Source organism: Oncorhynchus masou, unplaced genomic scaffold (genome assembly GCF_036934945.1).
Source record: "Oncorhynchus masou masou isolate Uvic2021 unplaced genomic scaffold, UVic_Omas_1.1 unplaced_scaffold_1112, whole genome shotgun sequence".
In the NCBI taxonomy this organism is placed as follows: Eukaryota; Metazoa; Chordata; class Actinopteri; order Salmoniformes; family Salmonidae; genus Oncorhynchus; species Oncorhynchus masou.
The window spans coordinates 151,034-164,596 of NW_027000847.1; the positions used below are offsets into that span (position 1 = coordinate 151,034).

General features: G+C 46.7%; 1 pseudogene; it reads left to right on the top strand.

The window, feature by feature from the left end:
• The first annotated feature begins 516 nt into the window (after nucleotides 1-516).
• Nucleotides 517-13,563, top strand: part of LOC135529178 (DNA annealing helicase and endonuclease ZRANB3-like) — a 34,617-nt pseudogene continuing 21,570 nt past the window's right edge.

Genomic DNA, 13,563 nt, shown 5'->3' on the forward strand with positions numbered 1-13,563 from the left:
TCCTCAGTGGCTGGGCATGGCTCCTCAGTGGCTGGGCCTGGCTCCTCAGTGGGGGCCTGGCTACTCAGTGGCTGGGCCTGGCTCCTCAGTGGGGGGCCTGGCTCCTCATTGGGTGGGCATGGCTCCTCAGTGGCTGGGCCTGGCTCCTCAGTGGCTGGGCCTGGCTCCTCAGTGGCTGGGCCTGGCTCCTCAGTGGCTGGGCCTGGCTCCTCAGTGGCTGGGCGTGGCTCCTCAGTGGCTGGGCCTGGCTCCTCAGTGGCTGGGCCTGGCTCCTCAGTGGCTGGGCCTGGCTCCTCAGTGGGTGGGCCTGGCTCCTCAGTGGCTGGGCCTGGCTCCTCAGTGGCTGGGCCCATGGCTGCGCCTCTGCCCAGTCATGTGAAATCCATAGATTAGGGCCTAATAAATTTATTTAAAATGACTGATTTCCTTATATGAACTTTAACTCAGTAAAATCGTTGAAATGGTTGCAGGTTGCTTTAACATTTATGTTCAGTGGAGTTATCAGGTAGAACAGAAATGCAGCAGTACTCGGGGCCTCCAGGTGAGATCTGAATAACACTGGTGTAGGGGATTTTATACAGGCACCTGACTGTCTGTCAACACTAGAGGAGGGTTGTCTCAATCATACAAATAGGATCACTAGAACATACATTGTATTTCTATGCTAGACTAGCTTAATCATCAAGGACTGATCAAACACACCATTACAATTGTGTGTTTTTTTTTTTTGTCACACACACACACACACACACACAATCCGTTAACAGAATCCTCTCTGTGTCATGCTTGACTGAGGCGTGTTATGTTTGATATCTAATCAGCGAACAAACCCGGTTCTCTGTTATGGTACTGCAGCACCACAGGCAGCATGTTAGAAGGGGAATTTACCAGGCCGTCAGATCTGTAATGGCAACCGAGGCAGAACAACAACTCTGATGGTATTAGGACTTACATTTACATTTAAGTCATTTAGCAGACTTCACGTCTCTCAAAACATGACACTGTGATCACGGTCACCAAACAGGAAATGCTGAGAAAATAAGCACTACTATGTCACAGCATTAGGAAATAAATGCATATTGTATTCAGACTTTTGACAAAGATCACTTTTTTTTTAGAATCATCAGGAGAATGTCTTGTTTGACAGGCAGCAGTCTAGTCTGAGGAGAATGTCTTGTTTGGCAGGCAGCAGTCTAGTCTGAGGAGAATGTCTTGTTTGGCAGGCAGCAGTCTAGTCTGAGGAGAATGTCTTGTTTGGCAGGCAGTAGTCTAGTCTGAGGAGAACGTCTTGTTTGGTAGGCAGTAGTCTAGTCTGAGGAGAATGTCTTGTTTGGCAGGCAGTAGTCTGAGAAGAATGTCTTGTTTGGCAGGCAGTAGTCTAGTCTGAGGAGAACGTCTTGTTTGGTAGGCAGTAGTCTAGTCTGAGGAGAATGTCTTGTTTGGCAGGCAGATGTCTAGTCTGAGGAGAATGTCTTGTTTGGTAGGCAGCAGTAGTCTGAGGAGAATGTCTTGTTTAACAGGCAGTAGTCTAGTCTGAGGAGAATGTCTTGTTTGGTAGGCAGTAGTCTAGTCTGAGGAGAATGTCTTGTTTGGCAGGCAGTAGTCTAGTCTGAGGAGAATGTCTTGTTTGGTAGGCAGTAGTCTAGTCTGAGGAGAATGTCTTGTTTGGCAGGCAGCAGTCTGAGGAGAATGTCTTGTTTGGCAGGCGGCAGTCTAGTCTGAGGAGAATGTCTTGTTTGGTAGGCAGTAGTCTAGTCTGAGGAGAATGTCTTGTTTGGTAGGCAGCAGTAGTCTGAGGAGAATGTCTTGTTTAACAGGCAGTAGTCTAGTCTGAGGAGAATGTCTTGTTTGGTAGGCAGTAGTCTAGTCTGAGGAGAATGTCTTGTTTGGCAGGCAGTAGTCTAGTCTGAGGAGAATGTCTTGTTTGGCAGGCAGTAGTCTAGTCTGAGGAGAATGTCTTGTTTGGTAGGCAGTAGTCTAGTCTGAGGAGAATGTCTTGTTTGGCAGGCAGCAGTCTGAGGAGAATGTCTTGTTTGGCAGGCAGTAGTCTAGTCTGAGGAGAATGTCTTGTTTGGCAGGCAGTAGTCTAGTCTGAGGAGAATGTCTTGTTTGGTAGGCAGTAGTCTAGTCTGAGGAGAATGTCTTGTTTGGTAGGCAGCAGTAGTCTGAGGAGAATGTCTTGTTTGGCAGGCAGCAGTCTGAGGAGAATGTCTTGTTTGGCAGGCAGCAGTCTAGTCTGAGGAGAATGTCTTGTTTGACAGGCAGCAGTCTAGTCTGAGGAGAATGTCTTGTTTGACAGGCAGCAGTCTAGTCTGAGGAGAATGTCTTGTTTGGCAGGCAGCAGTCTAGTCTGAGGAGAATGTCTTGTTTGACAGGCAGCAGTCTGAGGAGAATGTCTTGTTTGGCAGGCAGTAGTCTAGTCTGAGGAGAATGTCTTGTTTGGCAAGCAGCAGTCTGAGGAGAATGTCTTGTTTGGCAGGCAGCAGTCTAGTCTGAGGAGAATGTCTTGTTTGACAGGCAGCAGTCTAGTCTGAGGAGAATGTCTTGTTTGGCAGGCAGCAGTCTAGTCTGAGGAGAATGTCTTGTTTGACAGGCAGCAGTCTGAGGAGAATGTCTTGTTTGGCAGGCAGTAGTCTAGTCTGAGGAGAATGTCTTGTTTGGCAGGCAGTAGTCTAGTCTGAGGGGAATGTCTTGTTTGACAGGCAGCAGTCTAGTCTGAGGAGAATGTCTTGTTTGGCAGGCAGCAGTCTAGTCTGAGGAGAATGTCTTGTTTGACAGGCAGCAGTCTAGTCTGAGGAGAATGTCTTGTTTGACAGGCAGTAGTCTAGTCTGAGGAGAATGTCTTGTTTGGCAGGCAGTAGTCTAGTCTGAGGAGAATGTCTTGTTTGGCAGGCAGCAGTCTAGTCTGAGGAGAATGTCTTGTTTGACAGGCAGTAGTCTAGTCTGAGGAGAATGTCTTGTTTGGCAGGCAGTAGTCTAGTCTGAGGGGAATGTCTTGTTTGACAGGCAGCAGTCTAGTCTGAGGAGAATGTCTTGTTTGGCAGGCAGCAGTCTAGTCTGAGGAGAATGTCTTGTTTGACAGGCAGCAGTCTAGTCTGAGGAGAATGTCTTGTTTGACAGGCAGTAGTCTAGTCTGAGGAGAATGTCTTGTTTGGCAGGCAGTAGTCTAGTCTGAGGAGAATGTCTTGTTTGGCAGGCAGCAGTCTAGTCTGAGGAGAATGTCTTGTTTGACAGGCAGCAGTCTAGTCTGAGGAGAATGTCTTGTTTGGCAGGCAGTAGTCTAGTCTGAGGAGAATGTCTTGTTTGGCAGGCAGTAGTCTAGTCTGAGGAGAATGTCTTGTTTGGCAGGCAGTAGTCTAGTCTGAGGAGAATGTCTTGTTTGGCAGGCAGTAGTCTAGTCTGAGGAGAATGTCTTGTTTGGCAGGCAGTAGTCTAGTCTGAGGAGAATGTCTTGTTTGGCAGGCAGCAGTCTAGTCTGAGGAGAATGTCTTGTTTGGCAGGCAGCAGTCTAGTCTGAGGAGAATTGAGCTGCAGTCTCTGGTCCCCTCAGCTCGTTAGTTGTAGGGGCTCGGCGTCGGGTGTTGGGAAATTCAGGTGACATTTGAGAAAGTCTATAAGAGGATGGCCTTTCAGAAAACAAACCTTACAATGGAAACACCATGAATTAGTCTGTTCGTTCCAGTTCTTCCCCTGTTCGTCCACAACAAAACAAAACACGTTCAGGATGTCACAATTTATCAAAGAAGGGGCCCATAATTGCCCACAGATGAAATTTGAGTTGAGAATCAGTTACATATTGATGGCCCGTATCCTGCTCATTCTCAACATATCAGCAGCATTTTATTAGTCTTCACCGTGTGTTACCAAGTAATGACAAGAATCTGTGTCTCTCAACAAGCAGCTGCTCACATTTGAATTCACACATTATTTTAGTGCCTGTGTGACGCATTGCTTCTCTGCTCCCCTAACAGATCGTTGAACTACTTACTGTAATCTTGGCCTTTGTACATTTCACTGAACACAACTGTACAAAACTAATCCGTGTGGTGGTACATGTTTTCTACACGGATATGAACTGTTAGGCTGCATGTACATCTATAAAGAACCTGGTTGTGTTTTCTCTTTTCCACCTCTCAGCTCCAGACACACAATCTACAGGTTCACCTGCTGTGTCCCCAGGCTCTAGGCCTGATCAGTCCACCCCTAGAGAACACCCTTGGATCGTCCTCTCTGGGTCGGACAGCGAGCGGGAGGACCCCCCCTGTCCTGGTCCTGCCTGTTCCGGGACAACTGAACCACAGACAGACGGTCAACAGAGAGAGCAGCAGGAGGAGAGACAGACAGACGGTCAACAGAGAGAGCAGCAGGAGGAGAGACAGACAGACGGTCAACAGAGAGAGCAGCAGGAGGAGAGACAGACAGACGGTCAACAGAGAGAGCAGGAGGAGGAGAGACAGACAGACGGTCAACAGAGAGAGCAGGAGGAGAGACAGACAGACGGTCAACAGAGAGAGCAGCAGGAGGAGAGACAGACAGACGGTCAACAGAGAGAGCAGGAGGAGAGACAGACAGACGGTCAACAGAGGGGGCAGGAGGAGGAGAAGCTCAAAGGCAAACAATCACCAGGAGAGGACCAGTCAGCCCCTCATGAGCACACTGATGGTAATCCAACTTTAATCCAACTTCCCTTTCCTGCTACCCTCCTTTCCTTCTTTCCTTCTACATATCTGGGGGATATTGTCTGGGGTGAATAGTCACCCATATGTTGTAATGCTGTAATGCTATGTGTCACTGAGGTAGTCATCAACATGCCGCCAGCTGCCTCCCTCCGTTGTGTGGTGATTGGGTAAGGGAGGGTGTGACATATTATTATAGTTAGTATTATTATAGAAGGGGATTGTTTCTTCTCTTCACAGCCTTATGGGATTTAAACTGGCTCTAAACTAAAGGTTCATGAAATTGGTTTTATTTTGTGTATTTTGCATTTACCTCAAGTTTTTAATTGCTTTTTAATTACTCTGAAAAACTCCATAAGAATGAGTCATATTATCCCTGTCTGTCTGTCTGTCTGTCTGTCTGTCTGTCTGTCTGTCTGTCTGTCTGTCTCTGTCTGTCTGTCTCTGTCTGTCTGTCTCTGTCTGTCTGTCTGTCTCTGTCTGTCTGTCTCTGTCTGTCGTCTGTCTGTCGTCTGTCTCTGTCTGTCTGTCGTCTGTCTCTGTCTGTCTGTCTCCTGTCTGTCTGTCTCTGTCTGTCTCTGTCTGTCTCTGTCTGTCTCTGTCTGTCTGTCTCTGTCTGTCTCTGTCTGTCTCTGTCTGTCTCTGTCTGTCTGTCTCTGTCTGTCTGTCTCTGTCTGTCTCTGTCTGTCTGTCGTCTGTCTGTCTCTGTCTGTCTCTGTCTGTCTGTCTCTGTCTGTCTGTCGTCTGTCTGTCTCTGTCTGTCTGTCGTCTGTCTGTCGTCTGTCTCCTGTCTGTCTGTCTCTGTCTGTCTGTCTGTCTCTGTCTGTCTGTCTCTGTCTGTCTCTGTCTGTCTGTCTCTGTGTCTCTGTCTGTCTCTGTCTGTCTCTGTCTGTCTGTCTCTGTCTGTCTCTGTCTGTCTGTCTCTGTCTGTCTCTGTCTGTCTGTCTGTCTCTGTCTGTCTCTGTCTGTCTGTCTCTGTCTGTCTGTCTCTGTCTGTCTGTCTCTGTCTGTCTCTGACTGTCTCTGTCTGTCTGTCTCTGTCTGTCTCTGTCTGTCTGTCTCTGTCTGTCTGTCTCTGTCTGTCTCTGTCTGTCTGTCGTCTGTCTCTGTCTGTCTCTGTCTGTCTGTCTCTGTCTGTCTCTGTCTGTCTGTCTGTCTCTGTCTGTCTCTGACTGTCTCTGTCTGTCTGTCTCTGTCTGTCTCTGTCTGTCTGTCTGTCTCTGTCTGTCTGTCTGTCTGTCTCTGTCTGTCTGTCTCTGTCTGTCTGTCTCTGTCTGTCTCTGTCTGTCTGTCTCTGTCTGTCGTCTGTCTGTCTGTCTCTGTCTGTCTGTCTCTGTCTGTCTCTGTCTGTCTCTGTCTGTCTCTGTCTGTCTGTCTCTGTCTGTCTCTGTCTGTCTGTCGTCTGTCTGTCTCTGTCTGTCTCTGTCTGTCTGTCTCTGTCTGTCTCTGTCTGTCTGTCTGTCTCTGTCTGTCTGACTGACTGTCTGTCTGTCTGTCTCTCTGTCTGTCTCTCTGTCTGTCTCTGTCTGTCTGTCTCTGTCTGTCGGTCTGTCTGTCTGTCTCTGTCTGTCTGTCTCAGACAGTCTGTCTCTGTCTGGGTCTGTCTGTCTCTGTCTGTCTCTGTCTGTCTGTCTCTGTCTGACAGTCTGTCTCTGTCTGTCTCTGTCTGTCTCTGTCTGTCTCTGTCTGTCTCTGTCTGTCTCTGTCTGTCTGTCTCTGTCTGTCTCTGTCTGTCTGTCTGTCTCTGTCTGTCTCTGTCTGTCTGTCTCTGTCTGTCTGTCTGTCTGTCTGTCTCTGTCTGTCTCTGTCTGTCTGTCTGTCTCTGTCTGTCTCTGTCTGTCTGTCTCTGTCTGTCTGTCTCTGTCTGTCTGTCTCTGTCTGTCTCTGTCTGTCTCTGTCTGTCTCTGTCTGTCTCTGTCTGTCTGTCTCTGTCTGTCTGTCTGTCTGTCTGTCTGTCTGTCTGTCTGGTCTGTCTCTGTCTGTCTGTCTCTGTCTGTCTCTGTCTGTCTGTCTCTGTCTCTGTCTCTGTCTGTCTCTGTCTGTCTCTGTCTGTCTCTGTCTGTCTCTGTCTGTCTCTGTCTGTCTCTGTCTGTCTCTGTCTGTCTCTACATGAATTAACACCCTCAACAGCACCAACCAGTTCCAGACACCCCAGAAATATGTCCAGAAAAAAATAACTGTGTTCTGTTAGTCCTGCCTTGTCTTGTCTTGTCTTTCCCATTCGGGACTTTTCCTGAAGCTCATTTAATGGCAGTTAATGGCCTTGTGTATGTCACTCACTTCTGATGGTGATGTGACACTAGTGGCTGGGTGTTCTATTTCCAGACAACGTTCTTCAGTCTCAGGGTTATTGGAACACTAGTGGCTGGGTGTTCTATTTCCAGACAGACGTTCTTCAGTCTCAGGGTTCATGTGGAACACTAGTGGCTGGGTGTTCTATTTCCAGACAGACGTTCTTCAGTCTCAGGGTTCATGTGGAACACTAGTGGCTGGGTGTTCTGTTTCCAGACAGGTCGTTCTTCAGTCTCAGGGTTCATGTGGAACACTAGTGGCTGGGTGTTCTATTTCCAGACTCGTTCTTCAGTCTCAGGGTTCTGGAACACTAGTGGCTGTTCTATTTCCAGACAGACTGTTCTTCAGTCTCAGGGTTCATGTGGAACACTAGTGGCTGGGTGTTCTATTTCCAGACACGTTCTTCAGTCTCAGGGTTCATGTGGAACACTAGTGGCTGGGTGTTCTATTTCCAGACAGACGTTCTTCAGTCTCAGGGTTCATGTGGAACACTGTGGCTGGGTGTTCTATTTCCAGACTGTCTTCAGTCTCAGGGTTCATGTGGAACACTGTCTGTTCTATTTCCAGACAGACGTTCTTCAGTCTGTAAATAACATAGTGGCTGGGTGTTCTATTTCCAACAGCGTTCTTCATCTCAGGGTTCATGTGGAACACTAGTGGCTGGGTGTTCTATCTCCAGACAGAAATGTCTCAGGGTTCATGTGGAACACTAGTGGCTGGGTGTTCTATTTCCAGACCTTTCTTGTCTCAGGGTTCATGTGGAACACTAGTGGCTGGGTGACTATTTCCAGACAGACGTTCTTCATCTCAGGGTTCATGTGGAACACTAGTGGCTGGGTGTTCTATTTCCAGACAGACGTTCTTCAGTCTCAGGGTTGATGTGGAACACTAGTGGCTGGGTGTTCTATTTCCAGACAGACGTTCTTCAGTCTCAGGGTTCATGTGGAACACTAGTGGCTGGGTGTTCTATTTCCAGACAGACGTTCTTCAGTCTCAGGGTTCATGTGGAACACTAGTGGCTGGGTGTTCTATCTCCAGACAGACGTTCTTCAGTCTCAGGGTTCATGTGGAACACTAGTGGCTGGGTGTTCTATTTCCAGACAGACGTTCTTCAGTCTCAGGGTTCATGTGGAACACTGCAGTGGACCAATAAAAGTGACCTATGGGGTTTGGAGCGGCTTAATGAGAGAGAGGGAGAGACTCGGTGAGCAGAGCCTTGCTGTTGAGAAAGGGTTTGGAGCGGCTTAATGAGAGAGAGGGAGAGACTCGGTGAGCAGAGCCTTGCTGTTGAGAAAGGGTTTGGAGCGGCTTAATGAGAGAGAGATGGAGAGACTCGGTGAGCAGAGCCTTGCTGTTGAGAAAGGGTTTGGAGCGGCTTAATGAGAGAGAGCATTGGAGAGACTCGGTGAGCAGAGCCTTGCTGTTGAGAAAGGGTTTGGGCGGCTTAATGAGAGAGAGATGGAGAGACGACAGAGCAGGCCTTGCTGTTGAGAAGAGGCCGCTGTAGGCAGACCTGGCTCTCGAGAGAGACTCTGCCCACAAAATGAGGTGGAAACTGAGCTGCACTTCCTAACCTCCTGCCCAATGTATGACCATATTAGAGACACATATTTCCCTCAGATTACACAGATCCACAAAGAATTCCAAAACCAATTGGAATTTCACAGATAAAGGGAGTTTCTAACACAGTGTGACATCACTGCAGCAAGATGTGTGACCTGTTGCCACAAGAAAAGGTCAACCAGTGAAGAACAAACACCATTGTAAATACAACCCATATTTATGCTTATTTTCCCTTTTGTACTTTAACCATTACCACATCATCAAATCAAATCAAATCAAATTTATTTATATAGCCCTTCGTACATCAGCTGATATCTCAAAGTGCTGTACAGAAACCCAGCCTAAAACCCCAAACAGCAAGCAATGCAGGTGTAGAAGCACGGTGGCTAGGAAAAACTCCCTAGAAAAGCCAAAACCTAGGAAGAAACCTAGAGAGGAACCAGGCTATGTGGGGTGGCCAGTCCTCTTCTGGCTGTGCCGGGTAGAGATTATAACAGAACATGGCCAAGATGTTCAAATGTTCATAAATGACCAGCATGGTCGAATAATAATAAGGCAGAACAGTTGAAACTGGAGCAGCAGCACGGCCAGGTGGACTGGGGACAGCAAGGAGTCATCATGTCAAGTAGTCCTGGGGCATGGTCCTAGGGCCGCGGTTCAGTTGAAACTGGAGCAGCAGCACGGCCAGGTGGACTGGGGACAGCAAGGAGTCATCATGTCAGGTAGTCCTGGGGCATGGTCCTAGGGCTCAGGTCCTCCGAGAGAGAGAAGGAGAGAATTAGAGAACGACACTTAGATTCACACAGGACACCGAATTGGACAGGAGAAGTACTCCAGATATAACAAACTGACCCCAGCCCCCGACACATAAACTACTGCAGCATAAATACTGGAGGCTGAGACAGGAGGGGTCAGGAGACACTGTGGCCCCACCCGAGGACACCCCCGGACAGGGCCAAACAGGAAGGATATAACCCCACCCACTATGCCAAAGCACAGCCCCCACACCACTGGAGGGATATCTTCAACCACCAACTTACCATCCTGAGACAAAGCTGAGTATAGCCCGCAAAGATCTCCGCCACGGCACAACCCAAGGGGCGCCAACCCAGACAGGATGACCACATCAGTGAATCAACCCACTCAGGTGACGCACCCCCTCCAGGGACGGCATGAGAGAGCCCCAGCAAGCCAGTGACTCAGCCCCGTAATAGGGTTAGAGGCAGAGAATCCCAGTGGAAAGAGGGGAACCGGCCAGGCAGAGACAGCAAGGGTGGTTCGTTGCTCCAGAGCCTTTCCGTTCACCTTCCCACTCCTGGGCCAGACTACACTCAATCATATGACCCACTGAAGAGATGAGTCTTCAGTAAAGACTTAAAGGTTGAGACCGAGTTTGCGTCTCTGACATGGGTAGGCAGACCGTTCCATAAAAATGGAGCTCTATAGGAGAAAGCCCTGCCTCCAGCTGTTTGCTTAGAAATTCTAGGGACAATTAGGAGGCCTGCGTCTTGTGACCGTAGCGTACGTGTAGGTATGTACGGCAGGACCAAATCAGAGAGATAGGTAGGAGCAAGCCCATGCAATGCTTTGTAGGTTAGCAGTAAAACCTTGAAATCAGCCCTTGCTTTGACAGGAAGCCAGTGTAGGGAGGCTAGCACTGGAGTAATATGATCAAATTTTTTGGTTCTAGTCAGGATTCTAGCAGCCGTATTTAGCACTAACTGAAGTTTATTTAGTGCTTTATCCGGGTAGCCGGAAAGTAGAGCATTGCAGTAGTCTAACCTAGAAGTGACAAAAGCATGGATTAATTTTTCTGCATCATTTTTGGACAGAAAGTTTCTGATTTTTGCAATGTTACGTAGATGGAAAAAAGCTGTCCTTGAAATGGTCTTGATATGTTCTTCAAAAGAGAGATCAGGGTCCAGAGTAACGCCGAGGTCCTTCACAGTTTTATTTGAGATGACTGTACAACCATTAAGATTAATTGTCAGATTCAACAGAAGATCTCTTTGTTTCTTGGGACCTAGAACAAGCATCTCTGTTTTATCCGAGTTTAAAAGTAGAAAGTTTGCTGCCATCCACTTCCTTATGTCTGAAACACATGCTTCTAGCGAGGGCAATTTTGGGGCTTCACCATGTTTCATTGAAATGTACAGCTGTGTATCATCCGCATAGCAGTGAAAGTTAACATTATGTTTTCGAATAACATCCCCAAGAGGTAAAATATATAGTGAAAACAACAGCGGTCCTAAAACGGAACCTTGAGGAACACCGAAATTTACAGTTGATTTGTCAGAGGACAAACCATCCACAGAGACAAACTGATATCTTTCCGACAGATAAGATCTAAACCAGGCCAGAACTTGTCCGTGTAGACCAATTGGGGTTTCCAATCTCTCCAAAAGAATGTGGTGATCGATGGTATCAAAAGCAGCACTAAGGTCTAGGAGCACGAGGACAGATGCAGAGCCTCGGTCCGATGCCATTAAAATGTCATTTACCACCTTCACAAGTGCCGTCTCAGTGCTATGATGGGGTCTAAAACCAGACTGAAGCATTTCATATACATTGTTTGTCTTCAGGAAGGCAGTGAGTTGCTGAGCAACAGCCTTTTCTAAGATTTTTGAGAGGAATGGAAGATTCGATATAGGCCGATAGTTTTTTATATTTTCTGGGTCAAGGTTTGGCTTTTTCAAGAGAGGCTTTATTACTGCCACTTTTAGTGAGTTTGGTACACATCCGGTGGATAGAGAGCCGTTTATTATGTTCAACATAGGAGGGCCAAGCACAGGAAGCAGCTCTTTCAGTAGTTTAGTTGGAATAGGGTCCAGTAAGCAGCTTGAAGGTTTAGAGGCCATGATTATTTTCATCATTGTGTCAAGAGATATAGTACTAAAACACTTGAGCGTCTCTCTTGATCCTAGGTCCACGCAGAGTTGTGCAGACTCAGGACAACTGAGCTTTGAAGGAATACGCAGATTTAAGGAGGAGTCTGTAATTTGCTTTCTAATAATCATAATTTTTCCTCAAAGAAGTTCATGAATTTATCACTGCTAAAGTGAAAGTCATCCTCTCTTGGGGAATGCTGCTTTTTAGTTAGCTTTGCGACCGTATCAAAAAGGAATTTTGGATTGTTCTTATTGTCCTCAATTAAGTTAGAAAAATAGGATGATCGAGCAGCAGTAAGGGCTCTTCGGTACTGCACGGTACTGTCTTTCCAAGCTAGACGGAAGACTTCCAGTTTGGTGTGGCGCCATTTCCGTTCCAATTTTCTGGAAGCTTGCTTCAGAGCTCGGGTATTTTCTGTGTACCAGGGAGCTAGTTTCTTATGAGAAATGTTTTTAGTTTTTAGGGGTGCAACTGCATCTAGGGTATTGCGCAAGGTTAAATTGAGTTCCTCAGTTAGGTGGTTAACTGATTTTTGTCCTCTGGTGTCATTGGGTAGACAGAGGGAATCTGGAAGGACATCAAGGAATCTTTGTGTTGTCTGTGAATTTATAGCACGACTTTTGATGTTCCTTGGTTGGGGTCTGAGCAGATTATTTGTTGCAATTGCAAACGTAATAAAATGGTGGTCCGATAGTCCTGGATTATGAGGAAAAACATTAAGATCCACAACATTTATTCCATGGGACAAAACTAGGTCCAGCGTATGACTGTGACAGTGAGTGGGTCCAGAGACATGTTGGACAAAACCCACTGAGTCGATGATGGCTCCACATCATTATAACACTGTCTTCATTACCACATCATTATAACACTGTCTTCATTACCACATCATTATAACACTGTCTTCATTACCACATCATTATAACACTGTCTTCATTACCACATCATTATAACACTGTCTTCATTACCTCTTCATTACCACATCATTATAACACTGTCTTCATTATCACATCATTATAACACTGTCTTCATTACCACATCATTATAACACTGTCTTCATTACATCATTATAACACATCATTATAACATTCATTACCACATCATTATAACACTCTTCATTACCACATCATTATAACACTGTCTTCATTATCACATCATTATAACACTGTCTTCATTACCACATCATTATAACACTGTCTTCATTACCACATCATTACAACACTGTCTTCATTACCACATCATTACAACACTGTCTTCATTACCACATCATTACAACACTGTCTTCATTACCACATCATTATAACACTGTATATAAACATAATATGACATTTGAAATGTCTTTATTATTTTGGAACTTCTGTGAGTGAAATGTTTACTGCTCATTTTTATTGTTTTATTTAACTTTTTGATTATTATCTACTTCACTTGCTTTGACAATGTTAACACGTTTCCCATCGAGAGAGGGAGAGGATTCTGGACGACAGAGAGGCATTGGATTCTAGACGACAGAGAGGCATTGGATTCTAGACGACAGGGAGGCATTGGATTCTAGACGACAGAGAGGCATTGGATTCTAGACGACAGAGAGGCATTGGATTCTAGACGACAGAGAGGCATTGGATTCTAGACGACAGAGAGGCATTGGATTCTAGACCACAGAGAGGCATTGGATTCGGGACCACAGGGGGGCATTGGATTCTGGACGACAGAGAGGCATTGGATTCTGGACGACAGAGAGGCATTGGATTCTGGACGACAGAGAGGCATTGGATTCTAGACCACAGAGAGGCATTGGATTCTGGACCACAGAGAGGCATTGGATTCTAGACGACAGAGAGGCATTGGATTCTAGACGACAGAGAGGCATTGGATTCTAGACGACAGAGAGGCATTGGATTCTAGACGACAGAGAGGCATTGGATTCTAGACGACAGAGAGGCATTGGATTCTAGACGACAGAGAGGCATTGGATTCTAGACGACAGAGAGGCATTGGATTCTAGACGACAGAGAGGCATTGGATTCTGGACGACAGAGAGGCATTGGATTCTAGACGACAGAGAGGCATTGGGTTCTAGACGACAGAGAGGCATTGGATTCTGGACCACAGAGAGGCATTGGATTCTAGACAACAAAGAGGCATA